Source organism: Silurus aristotelis (genome assembly GCF_946808225.1).
Source record: "Silurus aristotelis genome assembly, chromosome: 20".
Classification (NCBI taxonomy): domain Eukaryota; kingdom Metazoa; phylum Chordata; class Actinopteri; order Siluriformes; family Siluridae; genus Silurus; species Silurus aristotelis.
The window spans coordinates 4,775,087-4,794,353 of NC_139593.1; the positions used below are offsets into that span (position 1 = coordinate 4,775,087).

The 19,267-nt window shown below is 36.9% G+C and overlaps 1 protein-coding gene and 1 pseudogene across 2 annotated transcripts in view; one reads left to right on the forward strand and one right to left on the reverse strand.

The window, feature by feature from the left end:
* Positions 1-4,883, forward strand: part of LOC310715600 (exportin-1 pseudogene) — a 5,950-nt pseudogene extending 1,067 nt beyond the window's left edge. The window contains exons 2-3 of the transcript XR_014538238.1: positions 1-83; positions 4,755-4,883. The exon at positions 1-83 is cut by the window's left edge and continues 100 nt beyond it. The product of XR_014538238.1 is annotated as an exportin-1 pseudogene (transcript). The remainder of the gene's footprint in view (positions 84-4,754) is intronic.
* The window catches only part of LOC310716036 (centriole, cilia and spindle-associated protein-like), a 59,438-nt gene that overhangs the window by 33,943 nt on the left and 6,228 nt on the right, over positions 1-19,267 (reverse strand). The gene's annotated exons all lie outside the window — the stretch shown is intronic.

Genomic DNA, 19,267 nt, shown 5'->3' on the forward strand with positions numbered 1-19,267 from the left:
AAGTATGTGTGGACAGATGCGGATGTGTTTACGGGGTTAAGGTTAGAAACGAGACGCTTTGTTTGTCCCCTAGGAGACGGAGGGTTTTTTTTGTCCCCCTGAGTATGAGAAAATATTTAAATTTCATGTTTATAAAATAGCACTTTTTCGCACTCATTGATCAGTCTAGTATGAAGAATTGCTTCGTTATGAAACTACGAATTAATAAAAATAATCTGCACCCAGGGTGGTGGGATGTCTAAAAGCGACATTTGACTCGAGTACATTCCTGCGCACGAAAAAAAAAAAATAAATGCCGATCTTCTATTCTAAAGTATTTACTGTTCTAGAAAATCCAGGACGCTGCTACGCAAAGGCTTTGAAGGCTACGTTGATCAATTGCAGCTTGTCTATTTGAGCCTCTCATTGACACTTCAAAATATTAGTGCACAAACTATTTCTGATGTTTATTGGTGATCTAATGGAGTGACCTCTAGCTAGTGGTTTCTATTTATCTACCGTATTTTCCGGACTATAAGCCGCTACTTTTTTCCCACGTTTTGAACCCCGCGGCTTAAACAACAAAGTGGCTAATTTATGTATTTTTCCTGGGTTTTTCCCGGTTTCACAAACTTTAAGCCAAAAAACTGAAACCCATAACATTAGACCAATGAAATTTCCGAACGGACACGAAAAAACGCACCTCACCTGTGTTCTGAGCTGCACCGCATCGGGAGAAAAACTTCCATCGGGTGATTTTTTAAACGCACGACGATGCCAAAAGATAAACTACCGAGAGAAATAGTTGTGAAAGGTAGGAGGAAGACAGTGAACAATGAGTTTTTTGGTCGGCTACTGTTTAGATAAAAGCCGTTGTAATGCGTTGAGTCTGGGTCATGGGAGAGCTCGCTAACTCCAGTTGCAACAGAAATCATTTAAGCACAGACAGGTTTCCAAAACTCGTGCCTTTTTATTTTTCTTGGCAACAGCGTTACGGGTTGTCAGGGATTCACCCTGCCACGCCCCCCTCTGTAGCTGTCAGGGATTCACCCTGCCACGCCCCCCTCTGTAGCTGTCAGAGATTCACCCTGCCACGCCCCCCTCGATAGCAGTCACGCTGCTTCCCAAGATTACCGACAGCTGTGGCTCATGAAAGATCAGACTACATAAACTCACGTTCTTGAGTCACAGGCTGTCGGTCGTTATATTGTCAAGCTGGACAATCGCGTGGCTGCTCGGCCGCCGGCTGTATATCCGAATTCCACTTCCGACTTGGATTACTCATTGCCGAAGGCTTTATGGATTATGCTTGGGACATTCGAACTCATAGCGGACAACGCGTATCGAGCGGATGTCTTTGTTTGTTATTTTCAACGGCTTATGAGTGTTTTTGTGTTGTACGGTGTTTTGAAATAAAAGGACAATCTTCTTCTTCTTCTTCTTCTTCTTCTTCTTTCGGCTGCTCCCATTAGGGGTCGCCACAGCGGATCATCCGTCTCCATACCACCCTGTCCTCTATATCTGCCTCTTTTACACCAACTACCTGCATGTCTTCCCTCACCACATCCATGAACCTCCTCCTTGGCCTTCCTCTTTTCCTCCTACCTGGTGGCTCCATCTTCAGCATTTTTCTACCAATATAATTCATGTCCCTCCTCCGCACATGTCCAAACCATCTCAATCTCGCCTCCCTCACCTTGTCACCAAAACATCCTACATGTGCTGTCCCTCTAATAAAAGGACAATGATCGGACTATATCGGCTTCCGCGTCTGCAGCCTGACACGGGTTAGTCAAAGAAACTTTAAAATCAGCATCAGAAAATAATAAGCACATAATCCTCAGTCTTGCACACGCGCAGTAATACCGGAAAAAAAATGTGGTGCCAGGCTATTCCCAAAATACCGCTATGCTCCTAAAGGAAGCGCAACATATTTCACCCTTTACACCGTGTGTAACGTGTCTTTCGTTAAAGCCTGTGTAAAGTACATTAGTGTTCAAAATAAAAATGTTTGTAAAATTCAGTGGGTTCGGCTTATATGGGTGCGCTTTATAGTCCGGAAATTACGGTGTGTCTTTTATTTGTTTTTGATCCCTGTGGGTCTCTAATCTCGACTCGACACAAAAGTGTGACTAATATGCACTGTATTCATGAATGCTGATTACCTTATCATAAATCATTTTATTTAAGGTAGACTCAGGAACATTTCGATCCCTCAGTAAGCTGAAAAGTTCCTCCATCCTGTAATAGTACATTAACAAGAGTCCAGTAAATACACAAGCTGTGTGTATACAGTGATGCAGTATGTAGTTGTACTAATATTGAAAAGTCACAACAATCAGTTCTTGTTCACTCTGATACCATACACATTCATTTCACATTACGTTAGACCAGGGCTGTCAAACTTAAATTCACAGTGGGCCAAAATTAAAAACTGGGACGAAGTCGCGGGACAAACCCAATATTTATTGAAAAATTGACACACACACACACACACACACACACACACACACACACACACACACATCTACTGACATGCATATTAATGAGAGTAAATATAATAATTTTAACTTCTTTTCAAATTGTATAACATTTATTGTGTTTTTATTTCAGCCTTGGCGGTTATAGAGAAGAAAGCGAAAGGTAATACACACACACACACACACACACACACACACACACACACACACATTATAATGACAGTATATGTAATAATTGTAACTTCTTTTGACATTTTTTTTGTACATTTTTTGTTTTTATTTCAGAGACCAACACGCTTTTAAAAGGTAATACACTCACTCACACACTCACTCACACACACACACACACACACACACACACACACACACCTACAGACACACACATATTATAATAACAGTACATATAATACCCATGTAATTTTACATTTTTCTTTTTTTACTTATATTGTTTTTATTTCAGAGGAGAACAGACTCCTCATAGATAATACACACAGACACTTACACACTCACACACACACACACACCTACAGACACACACATATTATAATAACAGTACATATAATACCCATGTAATTTTACATTTTTCTTTTTTTACTTATATTGTTTTTATTTCAGAGGAGAACAGACTCCTCATAGATAATACACACAGACACTTACACACTCACACACACACACACACCTACAGACACACACATATTATAATAACAGTACATATAATACCCATGTAATTTTAACTTTTTCTTTTTTTACATTTATTGTTTTTATTTCAGAAATGATCGCCGCACAGAAAGGTAATACACACAAACACTTACACACTGTGTATAAATATATATATATATAAAATACACACACACACACACACACACACACACACACACTATAATATAACAATATATATTTTTATCCCTATATTTTATACATTATAGTTATATTAATTTCTACTTTTTATCTGTATTTATTTTATGTATTTACACAGACCAGTCTGCCGAAACTCTTCCCCCTGTTGAACAAACCTGAAGGGGGTCTTCGTGGAGGCCGTCCTCTCATTAAAGTAAGCTGCTCAAAGTTCATAATGTAAACCGATCCTGTTCTAATTACTGTAATTAAACTCTTTCCAAACATTAGTCATTATTGTGATTGTTTCGAAACTTTGTTCTGTAATTACGACTTTTTACTGTAAGTTGTTCTGTAGTTCGAATATAATTTCTCATGCTGATTAACTTTTAGTCAATGACAGAATGCTTTATGTTGCAGTAAGTTGGTATTTTGAGGAACAGCAAGTAAAGATTTCGGTTTTGTTTTTGCATCGTAACTAACATGTGCATGGTTTTATGCCAGGTTACTGTTCCATAAAGGAGAGTGAGGAGTGCTGGATGACCTGGCCTCCACAAGCAGTTTATGTTTTTGTTTGATTTTGCAGCTCTGAAGTGTGGAAGGAAAACTGGAAGGAAAAGTAAACGGTCTTTCCTTCTCTCTCCCCTCTTCTTTCTTTCTTTCTCTCTCTCTCTCTCTCTCTCCCTCAGCCTCATCTCTGGTGTCCTCTATCCAGTTACCTCACGAGGAACACTTCTTCTCCTGCATGAGTGAACAGGGGTCCGTGTGCCTTGGGGAAATTCGCATTTCCAATTTCATGCTGTATTAATGAAACGTGCCAGTCACTTCACCGTAACACTGTGCTGAAAGTGAAAATAGCTGGGAAGCTACTGTAGTTAAATAAGCAATATGGTTTATATTGACTGGAGCTTCACACATGTTTTAACTGTCAATTGGTTTGCACACTGTGAGTTCATATTTAATTACTGACATGTACTTATTGTTTTGAAATTATCCATTCCCATATTAAAGCCTAATGTATTTATACAGTATATTTTTAAAGTACCATTTAAATATTATAAAATTAGTCTTGTTTTTTATTCATTCAAATAATAACAAGTGGCTGTTTTATTTGTTTAATGTTAAAACTATTATTTAAAAATATGAACCATTAGCTGTTTACCTGCTAATTTGTGTTTATCACATTTTTTTATTTTAATTGCATTTTTAATACCTTTTTATTCTTACAGTTTTTCTATTATGTTTTCAATTATTCTTAAACATTTACTTTCTCGATTTTCTATTACAAATTTTGTATTTGCTTTTTTTATTACCTTGTTTGCATTTTAATGTGTGAAATGTCATCTATAAAATCAGCTCCTTGTTAAACACAACAGTGGCTGTTTGGAGTATCATCTTTGATCGTTTGCCTACTGTATATGCACATTTACATATGTATAAGTTGTGTGTGTCTGCTCACAGCACTATTTAAGGCCAAACTTTGTTTCCGATTGCGAATGGGAAAAGCCGTTTATCTCAGAGGACAGAAAAGTGTGCATGAGCAGGTTGTTGGAAACTATGAATAATGGCAGAGAGGATGAGGGGTACTGAGAGCGAGCAGGACTAGCCTGTTTCATAGAGCGCATTGTGGCTAGGAACCTGCTGAAAAAAGGCCTCAGACGAAAGCACTCTAATCACCACAAACATCCTCAGCACACTGGTAAAAGATCCTGTACACTGCCTATGATTCCCATGTACACTCCCCTCATAAATATAGTCGTTTTCTGGTAGCTATTTAAATGGGTTTAAATTGTTATATCCATCACTTCCTGTAAAAAGCAGTGTTCAGTGTTATAAATGACGGTGTTTCGACCCAGATGATGAATACATAAGAGTGAATATTGGCGACTTATGGAGACAAATCAACTTAAGTGATTAATGCTCCTTGGAAAAATCCATAGCCTGGGACATTTTGAATTTATGTATTTGTTGGAAAGTGGTTTCAGCAACTGGAGAGGGAAAAATACTACTCTGTTTTGGCTTTGAATAAAACAAGAGCTTTCACTTAGTGTGTATGTGCAGATATAATGATCGACATGATGCACCTTGCAAGCTTAACTGTCCAGTCACCTCACAGTTAAACACTCAAGTAAAAGTAAAAAATAACAACACTGACCAGACTCAAATCTTTTTATGAGCAATCTGAGGACAGAATACCAAGGCTGAAATGTTTGCCAGCGACTTTTTGACCAGGAAGCAAACGTTTCATGATCATATACTAGTTACTTTCCATTATACTTCATCCTTCAAGTCAAGTCAAGTCAAGTTTATTTCTATAGCGCTTTTCACAACAGACATTGTCTCAAAGCAGCTTTACAGAAATCAACAGTCAACGTGAATGGTGTGCATTTATCCCTGATGAGCAGAGGTGGGAACTAACGGAGTACAAATACTTCGTTACTGTACTTAAGTAGATTTTTTTGTCATCAGTACTTTACTCCACTATTTATTTTTCAGACAACTTTTTACTTTTACTCATTACATTTTTACACAAATATCTGTACTTTTTACTTCTTACATTTTCAACACAGGCTCGTTACTTTACTTTTAATCCACTGATTTGGTGAAATATCAAACAACCGATTTCCTGTGACTGCGCGTCTTTTCAATCCGCTGGTGTATAAAGTCCTGACTCTCACTCTTTATGAAGATAAGAATCAGCAGGCAGAAGGCAGTAAGAAGTTTGGGGTGAACGTGGATGAGACAGAGGGGGTCAGTGATGAGAACATGACTGAGAACAGACACATTCATCATCATCATCATTTTTTCTCTGCTTGTGTTCTATATGTGGATCTTCAGCCTGGATACATTCATTAGGTAACAACATTTTTAATTCGTTTTGTATTAATATATATATATTTAGCTTTAAAAATTCAAAATATTTTAAACGGCACGAGATGATATTAACACGCTATCAATTCAGCGCGCATTTTTGTTTTTACCATTTTTATAAAAAAATTTTAATACATAAATAAATAACTAAATATAAAAGAGGCGAAATTAAAACCTCCAGCAAAACATACACTTATTCACGACGTCCCTTCTTTACTTAGATATACAATAAATAAATAAACTCCAGATAAAAATATTTTTAATCAGTAAACTTGTGTTTTATTTCTGCGCCAAGTCTCAAATCAAACACCAAATCCGCCATGTTTTACACAATTTTGTGGGTTTTTCTCTCATAATGGCGACACGAACTTAAATGACTGTCTTTATTGATCGTACAGATAAAAACAATACATCATTTAAATCTGTAAAATGTCTATGATTATATATATAAAAGCTACTTGACTTGACTTAAAGAGGTGCACTTTCTCCGGTATCACCTCATTAACTGTCCCTGTGGAAACATAGCAAAGGCTCTTAATGATGTCCACACATCTCTGCACTGTTACAGCCTTTATATTTAATTACTGTACATATGATACATATTTATCTGCACTATTTGCACGATTGCTACTTTTTGCACTTCTGGTAGATGCCAAACTGCATTTCGTTGCTGTGTACCTGTACCATGCAATGACAATAAAGTTCTATCTATCTATCTATCTATCTATCTATCTATCTATCTATCTATCTATCTATCTATCTATCTATCTATCCATCCATCCATCCATCCATCCATCCATCCATCCATCCATCCATCCATCAAATATTAATATGATGTGAGGTCCAGTTAACAGCTAAAACAGGTAGAAGTAATAACTACTTTTTACTTAAGTACATGTCAGAGCCAAGACTTCTTTACTTTCACTTAAGTAAAAAGATATAATCAGTACTTCAACTTTTACCCGAGGATTTTAAAACATGAGTATCTGTACTTCTACTTAAGTAATGGATGTGTGTACTTTTGCCACCTCTGCTGATCAGCAAGCCATGGCGACTGTGGCAAGGAAAAACTCCCTTAGATGTTATGAGGAAGAAACCTTGAGAGGAACTAGACTTGTAAGGGGAACCCATCCTCATTTGGGTGACATCAAGAGTTTGATCATAAATCCTTCAACAATACAGAACACTGGAGAGTGAGAACTAGCATGAGTACAGGAGTATAAGATTATAAGTAAATGTTCTTTCTACAGTCTTTGGTATAAATGTAGGAGCTACTGAGCTCAACATTTGTGATCATCACAGATCCAGCAACAGCTTCTCCATGCCAGAGCCTTTAAACACTCCAGGAGGTCCAATGTCAAAACTCCACACATGTAGTGGGATCTAATTGGCACTGGTACGTCTCTAGATGGTTCAGGATGTTTGCGAAGTCATCTACTTCTTTAAAGTCCATAATCCTCACGAGGTGGGACGTGACTTGAGCTGGCCAAACCTCAGGAAGCCTCGGGATGGGTAGAGAAAGAGAAGCAGTGGAGAGCAATTAGCGTAGCTGCTGTTCATGATATTAACAGCACAAGTTGCTAATGTGCATGTGATCATATGTTCTGGAGCACAAGGTTATGATGTGAGACGTGTTATGTGTAGGCTTTGCTAAAAAGATATGTTTTTAATCTGCACTTAAACTGAGAGAGTGTGTCTGAGCCCCGAACAGCTCTACCGCCTTAAGTGGACTTTGCTATTCTAGGAACTACTAGAAGCCCAGAGTTTTGAGATCTCAGGGAGCGTGATGGATTGTAGCGTGTTGAAAGACTGGAGAGATACATGGGAGCCAAACCATTTAGTGCTTTATAAGTGAGAAGCATTAGTTTGAAGTCTTTTCGAAACTTAACAAGAAGCCAGTGTAGGGACGATAAGATTGGGGTTATATGGTCATATTTTCTTGACCTAGTAAGAACTCTTGCTGCCGCATTCTGAACTAACTGAAGCTTGTTTATTAATGATGCAGGACATCCACCTAGTAATGCATTACAGTAGTCTATTCTGGAGGTCATGAACGCATGGACGAGCTTCTCTGCATCAGATATAGATAACATGTTTCTTAGCTTAGAAATATTTCTAACCTTTTTGTAACCTGGTTGATATGATTTTTAAAAGATAAGTTGCTGTCTAAAATAACTCCCAGGTCTTTTACAGTTGAGCTAGTGGTTACAGAACAACTGTCTAAATGCAGGCTGAGATGCTGGAGCTTCTGTATACTAGTTTTTGGGCCGATGAGCAAAATCTCCATCTTATCAGAATTTTAAAGTAGAAAGTTATGGGTCATCCAATCTCTTATTTCCTAACACACTCAGTTATCCGAGTTAATTGACCTGTATCGCCTGGTTTAGATGAGATATATAGCTGGGTATCATCAGCATAACAATGGAAGCTAATTCCATGCCTTCTAATAATATTTCCTAAGGGAAGCATGTATATTGTGAAAAGCAGGGGTCATAGAACTGATGGAGATGAAACCCAGATGTAAAACCAAGAGAACAAATTTGGATTGTTATTGAACTGATCTACAGGATGCATCATAATGTAAATATGAAGAAATGAAAGCAGAAATTCTGATTGACTTGTAGTCGTTGTTTAATTTGTAACAAATCTTTTTATTGTATAAACATTAGAAATGGATGATACATTTGGAGGTATAAACAGCACCATATTAAGTAACTGCAGTCAGCTATGGATTGCAAAAGCTCTAATTAACTATTTATTTATGCTGATTTTAAACTGCTCAGGTGTGTCATTTCAATTTCAGGAAGGTGTGAAAGTAGCAGTTGAAACATTACAGTAAGTCAAAGTTCTTAGAAAATATTAAAATATTTTGCATTTCCGAAGTGCGAGTTCGGTGAACTCTGACCTATGAGTTTGTATGATGTGATAAAAGATTGACCTCTTCAGAAAATCAAGAGGAAGCACCAGCTGTAGCATTGTGTTACACCATCATCCCATTCTATACAAAATTTAAAATCAAAAGGAACGTTGCCTTGTTTACATATAGTAACATGTCATTTCATATTTTTACATATAGTAACATGATCTTTCCTACAATTATGTGATTCTTCTCCAAACTGTTACCACAAAGCTGGAGATACACAATTGTACAGAACATCTTTGGATGCGGCACAAAGCCAGCTCCATGAATATCTTCTATACATGGTTTGGAGAGGAAGATCTCCTGCTCTAGATCTCTGATCTCATCCCTACTGAACACCTTGGGATGAATGTGAATGCTGACAGCACCCCAGATCTCCTCACTTCACTTGCATCAGTACCTGACTTTACTAACACCCTTATGGCTGATGAACACAAATATCCATAAGCACACTCCAAAATCTAGTGGAACATCTTTCCAAAAGAGTGGAGGGAATTATAAGAGCAAACTGGGACTAAATGTGGAATGCGATGCTCAAAAAGCACATACTTATGTCCAGGTGTCCGCACATTTTTGGCAGTATGCCATATCTGGTTGCTCTTCTTATTGGTCTCTGAAGAAACTTCTAGCACATTCTCAGCTCCATTTCTGTCAACACCGTCTGACCAATCCAGATTCACGTCTGTGCTAATGCTTGGTAAATCTCCACAGATTGAAGTGTGTGTGTGTGTGTGTGTGTGTGTGTGTGTGTGTGTGTGTGTGTGTGTGTGTGTGTGTGTGTGTGTGCGTGTGCGCGTGATGGAGCTGCGAGTCTGAGAAAACATCTGCTGCTGAGATCGGATTTAATCAAAGTTCTTCATCCATACACTATTCATTTCTTCTTCTCTTTTCTTTTTTTTAACAGCTGACTTGCAGAGCAGATTTGTATATTCCACTCTGTGTCTATGTGTGTGTGTGTGGTATATGTACAGAATTTAGATTTTCCCAACCAGGACTTTCAGAGATGTGCACCTTATAAAAAAGATCTGACGTTTTTACAGCTCAATATAGAAACGTTTTTCACCATGTAGAACATCTATAAGAGGTTATATTTTAATTATATGTCCATCTAAACATATAAACTCATGCAGATGTCAAAGTTTGTATGCATTTTTCCATTTTTGTCTCGAAAAGTTTTTTTAAAATTTGTGTTTATTTTAGATTTTAGAAGTTCACTGATTCAAAATAAATAATGCAACTAGTCTGTTTTCCGGGTGAAGAACTCAGGGGAGCAGATGTTAAAATGAACTAGATCGATAAAATAATGCAACCAGTCTGTTCCGGGTGAAGAACTCAGGGGAGCAGATGTTAAAATGAACTAGATCGATAAAATAATGCAACTAGTCTGTTCCGGGTGAAGAACTCAGGGGAGCGGATGTTAAAATGAACTAGATCGATAAAATAATGCAACCAGTCTGTTCAGGGTGAAGAACTCAGGGGAGCAGATGTTAAAATGAACTAGATCGATAAAATAATGCAACTAGTCTGTTCCGGGTGAAGAACTCAGGGGAGCAGATGTTAAAATGAACTAGATCGATAAAATAATGCAACCAGTCTGTTCCGGGTGAAGAACTCAGGGGAGCGGATGTTAAAATGAACTAGATCGATAAAAACAAGCTGAGGCAACAGATTATTGTCTGTGGGTTTGAGTTTAGTGATAAAAGAGACTTTCGAACTCAATCGTCTTTCTCTGATGAGTTTATGTGTGTATGGAGCCGGTACTGCTGGCTGAATTACTAAAACGCTGAACGGATTAGTGTAGTATCTGTTTTGTATGTGTAACAAGGTTTGGAAGCTAAGCTAAACTTCGTAGCTGCTCTAGTTTCTCATAAGAGCAAAAACTAATTATGGGTGGGCCACTAAGACCACCAAACACCAAAAATACTCAATTTCCTTTATTGCTGAAGCTCCCAGTGGAGGAACAAGGTCATAAATATTTTATCTGCATTCCAAGATTATGAACAACCAAACAAGAACACCACAATCCCAGCAAGCTTCATATTTTTATTGATTAGTGATAATCTTTCTGTAGAAAACTTAGATGACACTGTCAAAGTTAATGGAAGCAACAGTCTTCACACTGGAACTTCACCCATCATCTCCACAAACGAAAAAGGTAAGGCAGGTCCACGGCTCTACCAAGTTTATGCACATCAAGATTTCCTCCCCGGTTGTCAGACCTTCTATAGCGAGTTCTACTGCCAGGTTTTAAGGTGTCTGAGGGAGGAAATTTGTAGAAAGCTACCAGATCTGTGGATCGCTAGTCTCAAGACTATCTGATAACCACCTCGTAACTGCATCTGAACCCTGAATTAGGTTATAATTAAACTGAATGGTAACGAAAATGACCTCAAATTGAATTAATGTTAAGACGTGTAAAGTCCATTTCCATCACCAGAATCACACATCAGAACAATTCAGTGTTATTTATATAACACTTTCCACAGTGGACATTGTCTCGAAGCAGAAATAAACAGGAAAAATTTGATACATTTGTCCCTATAGGTTTATCCCTCTTGAGAGAGTCAGAGATAATGGTGGTGAGGAAAAAACTCCTCTATGATGAAGAAACTTTGAGAGAAACCAGACTCAAGAAGACCCTCTCCTCATTCTCTTCACCAAATATCCACTCATTATAGTTCGGACATTGTTGAGGTTATCAACTGTTCACTGATGGAGACTTGAATCGAATTGCAGACCCAAACTGTTTATATGAATTACAGTTCAAATCCATCATCATGGTTCTTGAAGTTAACCCTCCACAGTAACCTCATGGATCTTCAGGCTTTTCAAGTAAAACCATTCTTAGCTGCAGTGTGTGGTTTCAAAACGGAATAGAACTCCATCCAGAATTAGGGAATCAAGATGGATCAGGCAGAACCATAGAGAAGCTTTAAACGCTCTACATTCGTGTCTTGGTGTTTGTGTAGATCTTCCCTGGTTACATGAGTGAGTCATCCTGCAAATTTTTCCCACTAACAACTTTTCGGACCTAAAATTCCCGATTTCTTTTATGCGTTATGATTTGGCAGCGGTTCAACTCATCACCTTCATCGGCTTTAATTGCTTGCACACTTTGTGCCCCATCATCAGAGTGTATGTTTTAGAATACGGAGCAATGACAGAACTGTGCTTGAACGTCAGACATTCCAAAGTTTGTTTCTGCTTTTCACTTTTCATCCGCCAGTCATAAACCATGTTCACCTGGAGATACAATACTTTTAATGAGCACAGAGAAGTTTGCACCAAACTAATGAAAAACACTACAGCTTCACTTTACTCAGCGCTGCATTGTGACCAAATCTATAAGATGGTTTATCATCATCATCATATGGGAATCTAAAATACACTATTTGGGACACGAATGTAGAGACACGAATGTAGAGACACGAATGTAGAGCGTTTAAAGCTTCTCTAAAATATTGGGACACTTGACTTTTCCACCCATATGTGAATACAGTCAGAACAAAACACAGAATTATAAATGAACAACTAAGAAACAAACAAACACTTGTACAGCACAGTAAAAGTGTGAATCCTGTTTGGTCTCCTGCACTCAATATAAATCAAAGATCCAAATAAATAGATTAATTTGTGCTGAAATTCATAGATGCCAAACAGAAGGAAGTCAAATTTTGTACATTTTTCATCATCATTGTAACACAAATCATAGTTTATATCAAGAAATCCTGAAACTGTGCATCATACAACACGACTAAACATTTTGTGATTTTGTTTGTGAACAATGACAAAAGGACTTTTTTATTCTGATAGGAATGAGATGTTCATTGACACAAATACTCACTTTTGAAAGATGAACTGAGGATTTTGTGAAAAGTTTGAGCTTTTTCAAGAAATCCAATGTATTGTGATGTTTGTACAAATTGTTTTGAGAAATACACTGGTTTGCAAATATCAAGGATGCAACTGAGAGAAACTGTAAATATGTCCATAGCTTAGAAGATGGATATCGATTTTAGAGAGAAAGCAACATTTAAATCCTACATTAATCAATAGGGTGCAAATACAAAATATAAATACCTTAGTTTAATTCTGGACCATAAACATTAGTAGATGCATCGAATGATTATGTAAGCAAGATGCATTAACAGAGAATTGATGTTTGAAAAGTAATTACTTTATTTTAATGTCCATAGCAGAATGCTTTGGATGTTTTATAAAAAATATATATATATATATAAAATTTAAACTGAAAGGATTGAGATTTTGTGTGATCTGCTGGTATGGAAATGCTTCCAAGGTTCAGAGGAGGTCACTGGGGAAGGTGGTAACAGAAGCAAGTAAACAGAGCATAAAGAGTGTATAGAAAGAGTTTAGTAAGGCTAACAACATTGACAATAATAAAAGGCATACTTTATCTAACATTATTTAATTGTTACCATTTGGCTGACGATATTATGTTCCTAGAGGCTTGAAAAACAGGTCAAAATGATCTTTTATACCCCAAGCAATTAAATACTTAAATTAATTTTCCTCTATTGGGAACTAATGGTCAGTTAGACTGGTCATTTTAAATTGAATTATTAGCACAATAATTTATTAAAATAAAATAAAATAAAGTTAAATTTACAAGTGCCAATTGTGAAGTGTTAAATGTTTGTGCGTGTATGCTGCAAATGTACTTTTTGTAGATAGATAGATAGATAGATAGATAGATAGATAGATAGATAGATAGAGAGATAGAGAGATAGAGAGATAGATAGATAGATAGATAGATAGATAGATAGATAGATAGATAGATAGATAGATAGATAGATAGATAGATAGATAGATAGATAGATAGATAGTACAGACGTGTGTGTGCTGAAAGTCTTTTTGATCTTTAATGATGCCACCACAGTGCTTTCACACACACACACACACACACACACACACACACACACACACACACACACACACACACACACACACACACACACACATATTAATGACAGTAAATATAATAATTTTAACTTCTTTTCTAATTATATATCGTTTATTGTGTTTTTATTTCAGCCTGTAGTCATGTGCGAGGTAATAACAACAAACACTTACACACTCAAACACACATACACACACACACACACACACACACACACACACACACACACACACACACACACACACACACACACACACATATATATATATATATACAGTGAGGAAAATAAGTATTTGAACACACTGCTATTTTGCAAGTTCTCCCACTTAGAAATCATGGAGGGATCTGAAATTGTTATCGTAGGTGCATGTCCACTGTGAGAGACATAATAATAAAAAAAAAATCCAGAAATCACAATGTATGATTTTTTTAACTATTTATTTGTATGATACAGCTGCAAATAAGTATTTGAACACCTGAGAAAGTCAATGTTAATATTTGGTACAGTAGCCTTTGTTTGCAATTACAGAGGTCAAACGTTTCCTGTAGTTTTTCACCAGGTTTGCACACACTGCAGGAGGGATTTTGGCCCACTCCTCCACACAGATCTTCTCTAAATCAGTCAGGTTTCTGGCCTGTCGCTGAGAAACATGGAGTTTGAGCTCCCTCCAAAGATTCTTTATTGGGTTTAGGTCTGGAGACTGGCTAGGCCACGCCAGAACCTTGATATGCTTCTTACAGAGCCACTCCTTGGTTATCCTGGCTGTGTGCTTCGGGTCATTGTCATGTTGGAAGACCCAGCCTCGACCCATCTTCAATGCTCTAACTGAGGGAAGGAGGTTGTTCCCCAAAATCTCGCAATACATGGCCCCGGTCATCCTCTCCTTAATACAGTGCAGTCGCCCTGTCCCATGTGCAGAAAAACACCCCCAAAGCATGATGCTACCACCCCCATGCTTCACAGTAGGGATGGTGTTCTTGGGATAGTACTCATCATTCTTCTTCCTCCAAACACGTTTAGTGGAATTATGACCCAAAAGTTCTATTTTGGTCTCATCTGACCACATGACTTTCTCCTATGACTCCTCTGGATCATCCAAATGGTCATTGGCAAACTTAAGACGTGCCTGGACATGTGCTGGTTTAAGCAGGGGAACCTTCCGTGCCATGCATGATTTCAAACCATGACATCTTAGTGTGTTACCAACAGTAACCTTGGAAACGGTGGTCCCAGCTCTTTTCAGGTCATTGACCAGCTCCTCCCGTGTAGTTCTGGGCTGATTTCTCACCTTCCTTAGGATCATTGAGACCCCACGAGGTGAGATCTTGCATGGAGCCCCAGTCCGAGGGAGATTGACACTCATGTTTAGCTTCTTCCATTTTCTAATGATTGCTCCAACAGTGGACCTTTTTTCACCAAGCTGCTTGGCAATTTCCCCGTAGCCCTTTCCAGCCTTGTGGAGGTGTACGATTTTGTCTCTAGTGTCTTTGGACAGCTCTTTGGTCTTGGCCATGTTAGTAGTTGGATTCTTACTGATTGTATGGGGTGGACAGGTGTCTTTATGCAGCTAACGACCTCAAACAGGTGCATCTAATTTAGGATAATAAATGTAGTGGAGGTGGACATTTTAAAGGCAGACTAACAGGTCTTTGAGGGTCAGAATTCTAGCTGATAGACAGGTGTTCAAATACTTATTTGCAGCTGTATCATACAAATAAATAGTTTAAAAATCATATATTGTGATTTCTGGAATTTTTTTTTTTAAGATTATGTCTCTCACAGTGGACATGCACCTACGATGACAATTTCAGACCCCTCCATGATTTCTAAGTGGGAGAACTTGCAAAATAGCAGGGTGTTCAAATACTTATTTTCCTCACTGTATATATATATATATATAGAGTATATATATTTTTTTATTTATATTTATATATAATAATTGCAACTTCTTTTCACATTTTTTTGTACATTTATCGTATTTATAGTTTAGAATTGGACAAGGGCCTGCAAGGCAATACACACAAACACTTACACACACCCCTACAGACACAGACACACACACATTATAATGACAGTTTCTTTTGGCTTCTCCCATTAGGGGTCGCTACAGCGGACCATCCACATGTTTGATTTGGCACATGTTTTTATGCTGGATGCCCTTCCTAACGCAACCCTCCCCATTTATCCGTGCTTGGGACCAGCACTAAGGCTTGTGCAACCCTTATGGCTGGGGTCGGTTCCCTGACCGGGGAACGAACCCGGGCCGCAGCAGTGAGAGCGCCGCATCCTAACCACTAGACCACCATATAACTTACATATATATAACTAATATTATCATTATTATTATGCCCGTTAGGGAGGGCATCCAGCGTAAAAACATCTGCCAAATCCAAAAGTTTTGTACAATATTATTATTTGAATGTGTGAAAAGAAAAAGTTCTACATTACTACATGATTATTAGTTCTACAACATTATATTTATTATAGTATTATTTATTATTTAAAGAGAAAATAAAGAAGTACATCTGCTTTTTTATAACCACTTAAAAAATTCACAGAATGTAGCAATTAACTCAATATAATTTAGTTTAGAGTAAGTGTTTTATTTAATTAGTTCACAGAATTGAAAAAAGGCATTTCTCTCAATTCTTACTTTACTTTATACTTTATTTCTTGCAATTCTGACTTTATTTCTTACAAATCAGTTTTTATTCTGCCTATTCTGAGTTATTTTTGAACAACAAGCAGTATCTGGAGCAATCAGTTCTGCTCCTGCTATAATGTTACGATGCTTCATGTGTACATGGCAGACAGGAGTTCAGGCTACAAAGGCTGTGTCTTCTCTGTCCAGGTACTGTATTTTATTATTTACAATTGTGTGCCTCAGTGAAACATCGAAACGTGCAATGATAATAATCTTGTAAACACTCACCAGGTTTGAAATGAAAAGGGCCACTAAATCATGACCATCACATCATCAGGTGTGATACAGGCCTGTCTAACGTTAATGTCTCCCCGTTTTACTGCATTTAAAATGTAGCAAGGTAAAACATGAAATCCAAACTATTCAGCAGATTGTGATTGTGTAACGTAATGTGAAATGAATGTGTATGGTATCAGAGTGAACAAGAACTGATTGTTGTGACTTTTCAATATTAGTACAACTACATACTGCATCACTGTATACACACAGCTTGTGTATTTACTGGACTCTTGTTAATGTACTATTACAGGATGGACGACCTTTTCAGCTTCCTGAGGGAGAGACATGTTCCTGAGTCCACCATAAATAAAATGATTTATGATAAGGTAATCAGCATTCATGAATGCAGTGCATATTATTCACACTTTTGTACACTGAACATAAAGAGGAATATGAGAGTATAACAGTTGATGGATACTGATAAGTGAGCACTAGTTTTACACTACACTACTTATGGGCAATGCCATCTGAAACCAAGCAGGTTATAAAGTAGGTGTGGGAGAATCAGTCAGTTTTACTTTTATACTTATGGATAAATATGAAGTTTGTGTACTTAATTCCTTGTATTTTATCATAAAAAATCTTTATAAAATGGTATCTTCAATGGTATGAAATCATATGTGGGCAAATTTGTTTATCTTTAACACTTTACATTTTCAGTTACCATTTTGAAAGTACTATGGTAAAATTTTAGAGGTTTACCAGTACACTGTACCCAAGTCTTGTTTTATATATATTTTTTTTATCTTGTTTTTATACCAATGTCTTGCAGTTAATGACAGATGAGGAGCTGAGGAACTGCTAATCGTCTTGTTGTATGGCGAAGTCGGTTCCAATGAGCCGCAGTCCGCACGGAATTGCATGCTGTTGGATTATGGAATAATTCTCCATCCTTCCCCTCCACAGAACTTTCTTCCACTCAATCACTGTCCAATTCTTGTGTGCTTTTTCACATTACCTAGTTTGTTGAATATAAACAAATGGAACATGCATTAATCTGAAAAACCATAAAAGACTCTTTTTCCACACTTTTCACAGACAGTTTCATGTAAGTTATATGTTTAATAAGTAAATTAATGGTCCATAGTGCACAAAAGGTTGAAGACGCCTGCTCTACACACATCTGTGTTCCCATGATAAATGTACATAAAAAACAAACCAACAGCATGAAATTGCTTGCACATGATTTTTTATTAATGCCAACGCTCCAAAGTGAGTTTATTCACAGACAAAAATAGATCTTGCTTTGTATCATTTTTCTTCATTTTTCATCAATACAATGTTTAAAAATGTAAACTTCGTTGCAAAATCAACATGTCGGTCGTAAGAAGACATTTCATCGATAATATAAATTAAATTTTCAATATAGTAATTTTTTATAGTATTCAATTTGGGTGTATTATTTGTTTAATTATTTAGAATAATCTTTTTTTCAAGCACAAGAAAAAAAAAAAAACCTCAAACAAAGCAAACTTCAAATACAAACCAGATAAAAAAAAAAAAATAAGAAGATGAAGAAGAAAAAGAAGGATGTCCTGCTGCATATGAATTAGTGTACTATGTAAGGATGGGCTATATATATATATATATTATTGTATATTAATGCAAGGTTCATTTTGCCCATTCAACTGTGTACTTTAACACTAGTGGTCTATGAAAAGCTTTATGATTATGAACCCACTCATAATATTATGTTACAGCCTGCATCACTAATGAGAGTCGCTTTTTTTGCAAAAATCTATTACTTTTCCTTTCCATTTTTGCTGCCAATTGCTTCGTCTAACACCACATGAAGCCCAATGTGGCATGAACACCTTCACAACCATCAGCATGCCATCAAATAAGTCATAATTTCCGTTTTGAACTACACGTACAAAATAATATATCTATATAACAAATATATTATATGAAAAACAAAATCCATTTGCAGGGGCATAACCAGGCAGACTGAATGAAATCTCACACAAATCACCACAAAATATAGTGAAACATCTTCCCAAATGAGTTCAAGTTATTGTAAGAGAAAATGGAAAATAAATGAGGATATTAGGATAGGATCAAATGGAAAATAATTGAGGAATAGGATGTTTCAAAAAATATCTTGTGGACAACTGACTCCAAGATTGCTATTTTTTGGAACATTCTATTTCTCATTTATTTTCCATTTTCCAACAACAGATTGTCTTACTTATTAAACTAAGTAACATTTACTGGCTACGGTGGCTAATAATCATCTGGAAATCTGATTTTGCATTACAGAAATGCTTCATTTGAATGC